The 4,551-nt window shown below is 39.4% G+C and overlaps 1 protein-coding gene across 1 annotated transcript in view; it reads right to left on the bottom strand.

Annotated features, from left to right (window-relative positions):
- The window catches only part of LOC115071388 (keratin-associated protein 5-5-like), a 25,662-nt gene that overhangs the window by 12,978 nt on the left and 8,133 nt on the right, over positions 1–4,551 (bottom strand). The window lies entirely within an intron of this gene.

Genomic DNA, 4,551 nt, shown 5'->3' with positions numbered 1-4,551 from the left:
TCTCTGTCTCTCTCTCTGTCTCTCTCTGTCTCTCTCTCTCTGTCTCTCTCTCTGTGTGTCTCTGTCTCTCTCTCTGTCTCTCTCTGTCTCTCTCTCTCTGTCTCTCTCTCTGTGTGTCTCTGTCTCTCTCTCTGTCTCTCTCTCTGTCTCTCTCTGTCTCTCTCTCTGTCTCTCTCTCTGTCTCTCTCTCTCTGTCTCTCTCTCTCTCTCTCTCTCTCTCTCTGGAGGTGGCGGGTGGGGGTTTTGGTGTGTGGTCTTTCCATCATCTAGTGTCTCCTACAATTTCTTTAGTACCTTGTAGTTTTCATTAAGCCTAAGGTTTTCCCTCGTTTGTGAATGGGATTGTTTTCCTCAGCCAGTCTAATGTTGATGTGGAGAAAACCCATTGATGGGATGGGACTGGAAAGTGTACTGTGGTAACCCAGGCCCAGAAAGACAACAGTGACACTCTCTCATGTGGATCCTAGCTTTTAATTGTCTGTGGAGGTCAGGGACCAGGAAGGACCCATGGGAGGCTGGAGGGGGAAGAGGCCTTAATGGAGGGAGGGGAGAGTAGAATATGTGGTAGCAAAGAAGGGGTACAGGTTTAAGTAGGATGGGGGGAGAGAAGGAAAGAGAACTGGGTGTTAGATGGGTTCACCAAAACCAAGTGTATTAGTTACTTTTCTATTGCTGTGATAAAACACCATGTCCAAGGCAACTTATAGAAGGAAAAGTTTATTTGGTTTATGGTTCCAGAGGAATAAGGGTCCATGATGGTGGGGAGGCAAGGCAGGAGGAAGCCCAAGCAGGAAGCTGAGCGTTCACATCTTCAAACAGACACAGGAAACAGAGAGAGGAAGCTGGCAAGTGTATTAGTTACTTTTCTATTGCTGTGATAAAACACCATGTCCAAGGCAACTTATAGAAGGAAAAGTTTATTTGGTTTATGGTTCCAGAGGAATAAGGGTCCATGATGGTGGGGAGGCAAGGCAGGAGGAAGCCCAAGCAGGAAGCTGAGCGTTCACATCTTCAAACAGACACAGGAAACAGAGAGAGGAAGCTGGGAGTGGGGCCAGGCTATGAGCTCTCAAAGCCCCCCGTGACGTGCTTCCTCCAGCAAGGTCACACTTCGTAGGGATTCCATGACCTTCCCAAAACAGCACCATCCACTGACCAAGTGCTCAAACCAAACCACTGCATTTCTCTCCTAAGTCCCCATGGGCTCATGTCTGTATCATAATGCAAAATGCATTTAGTCCAAGTTCAAAAGTCCCCTTAGGCCGGGCATGGTGGCGCACGCCTTTAATCCCAGCACTCGGGAGGCAGAGGCAGGCAGATCTCTGTGAGTTCAAGGCCGGACCGGTCTACATAGTGAATTCCAGGACAGCTGGGGCTACAGGGAGACCCTGTCTCAAAAAGACCAAAAAAAAAAAAAAAAAAAAATCCCCGTAGACCTTCACTGTCTCAACACTGTTCAAAAGCCCAAATCCAAAGTCATTTCTGAGACTCAAGGCACCCTTAGCTGTAACCCCTGAAAAATAAAAACCCAAATTATGTATTTCTACCATACACTGTCACAGACTACATATTCCCATCCAAAAGGGAGGAATGGGGACATAGTGATGGAAGGCTGGACTAAAACAAGATGAAAAACCAACAGTGTCACTGCAAAAGCACAGCTCCCGCCTCAAAGGAGGCATGAGATCGTCTGTTATGTAGCCAGATATGAATGCCCATGGTCCGCGAGCACAGATCCCAGTTACCCCGAATTCTGTGTTCCAACGTGAAAGCAGTTTCATAAAGTTTTTAAAGTAACAGAACAAAGGAAAGTCATTAAGTCTAGACGCTTTTCAAATTCATTGGTGGGAACATTAAGTTGTAGCACAATCAGCAAAGGAGAAATCTCAGCTCTAGGCCTCAGATGTTATCTGATGATGCTCAGCCTCCCGGTTGGTGGAAGCTGGTGCTCTGCCAAGTTAATCCATTCCAGTAGGGTTTTAATCTACTAGTCAGAGGATGTTAAGGTCAGAAACAGAGGTTGGCAAGGAGTGGCTAATTAGGATGCTAAAATGCCCGAGGTAAATGGTAATTAGGCTTTGGACTTGCAACATTCCAAACTCTCCACGATCACTGAACTTCTAGTCAGTTGGTCAGCAGAATGTTGTTTTAAGATGCAGTTTTTCTGGGAACTTCCATTCACAGTTCCCCCTGTTGGACAAGCATCACATTTTGTGCATATAGGGCCATGTATTTATTCCCGAGTTATAGGGCCATGTATTTATTCCCGAGTTATAGGGCCATGTATTTATTCCCGAGTTATAGGGCCATGTATTTATTCCCGAGTTATAGGGCCATGTATTTATTCCCGAGTTATAGGGCCATGTATTTATTCCCGAGTTATAGGGCCATGTATTTATTCCCGAGCTGCTACGAAGGCTTCCTGGGATCTGATGGAAGGAGGCTGAACAGCAGGCAGGAAGAGCAGCCTTCAGGGGAGAGGAAGGGCTGATGAAGCTGGTAAGGAAGAAACTCCCGGATCACATCGAAGCTGTTAGTCGTCATGATCCACATCTGAGTTCTTCTTTTCCTTTGTCCCCTGTATCTGACAGAACATTTACTGTGACTTATGATACGATTATTACATTTAAAATTAAAATAATCAAGAACATTGCTTGATCTAATGGAGTAAAGGTAACAGATGAAGGAAACATGCATTAAAAAAAAGAGATTATAGGTTTTTCCCTGTATTTACAGTTATTTGGACTCTATAAACCATCTTATTTATTTTTGGAATATTTAAAAATATCTATTATCTTTTAATTTTTGGTTTTCCTATTAGCCAATTCTACCTTATAGTTATAACCTTGTGTAGAGTGGTTAACTCTAAATCTAGTAAAGACTGATCTTCAATGTCTAAATTATCATGCCCTTTATCTGTGGATTCCAACTTGATCTGTTTTGTTATATTGGTATTATACTAGATTTAGTTTGGAAAAGCAAATGAAAACATACTATAGAAGAAATACATAACAGTATAGTATTGCTTTAAAATGCTCTTTTAATAAGAATGTCTTCATTTACATACCAAATAATAACATTGATAGGACCCATAGATCAGACCTGTTAGAAATCAGAATTTTATTGGCCTCGTAGGCATAACCAAATATTTTTTATTTTAATGATTAAAAATGGAAATAGGACTCTAGAAGAAGTCACCATAGTATTGTCCATTTCCTTTTATTATTGAAACAAAAATATTGTTTACTTTTTAAATTAATTAATTTAATTAATTTAAAAAATTGTTTATTTTTTAAAATTCCAGCTAATTGTACTATATAGGACAACTTAATTACCCATTTAATCAAGAAACATCATTTCTTAAATAAAATATGGTAAACATTGTTATTAGAGGTTGATGTCTTTTGTATAATCTGAATAAGAGTTAACGCAAGTCTTTGTGTATCTCTATCTAGAGTAAATAAACTTTGGAACATGTTATAGGTCCTTTTAGCCTAATTGATTGGATTTGAAAACAGAACTTTCTATTGAAATTATACTGAATAATAAGAAAAACATGTATATATTTTTACAAAGAATGAAAGCACTTGAATCTTTTAAACATGAAAACTAGTTGAGTAAGGGATGGGGGTTCTGGGCAAGCAAATAATCCTAACCAAATAAAAAAAAACATGATTAATGAAATGAAATATCATTTATAACTTAATTCAAACCAAAATTAGCATTATTTTATCATTTAGGAATAAACCAAGAGAAATACTAAATATCAGCAACCATTAAAAAGATCTAATTATAGAAGAGTTTAAGGAACAAAAATGGGGAGGAGGAATACTGGATTGTCAGTGCAGTTGAAGATGAGTCCCGTCCAGCATCTCTGAAGGTCACATAGATGAGTTCTCAGATGAAGTGTGCACATGTGACTCTCAAAGTTCATCTTGAATATTGTAGCACAGGAACAGGTTAGAGGAACCTGGACACAGTCTTTTTCCTCCAGTGAATGGAGTGTTTGATGTGGTGTTCCTTCTTTCAGCTGATGAAATCACCTGGTTTTCCTTATCCTTCAAGGACGGTTCTGTAAATAATTCTGAATTGATTGATTGATTGATTATATTTAAAAGTCTTTGTTCTTCTAAGTCAATTAATACTTAAGAAAACATTTTTTGTTGTAAACAGAAAATCAAGCATTAATTTTACCTCAGGGTATTTAATTTTGACCTTAAAATTTTAATGACCTTTATATTATAATAAACTCAGTTATAACCATCTCTACTTTCTTTAAGTGTAACTCTTTTCAGGCTTTGTAGAACATACTTTAATCTTTTAACATTATTTTCATCCATTCCCATTTTGGAACAATCTTTATCTTATCATACAAAGTCTATTTTAATTCATAAGTTCTTTCTCTGGTCTTTTTGAGACAGGGTTTCCCTGTAGCCTGAGCTGGCCTGGAGCTCACTGTGTAGACCAGGCTGGCCTGGATCTCTCAGAGACCCCCCTGCCTCTGCCTCCCGAGTGCTGGCATTAAAAGTGTGACCCATCACACTCAGTTTT

This window comes from Nannospalax galili, unplaced genomic scaffold, assembly GCF_000622305.1.
Source record: "Nannospalax galili isolate Female #2095 unplaced genomic scaffold, S.galili_v1.0 scaffold1639, whole genome shotgun sequence".
In the NCBI taxonomy this organism is placed as follows: domain Eukaryota; kingdom Metazoa; phylum Chordata; class Mammalia; order Rodentia; family Spalacidae; genus Nannospalax; species Nannospalax galili.
Note: the sequence above shows the minus strand (reverse complement) of the source record. Positions and strands in the feature narration are given on the sequence as shown.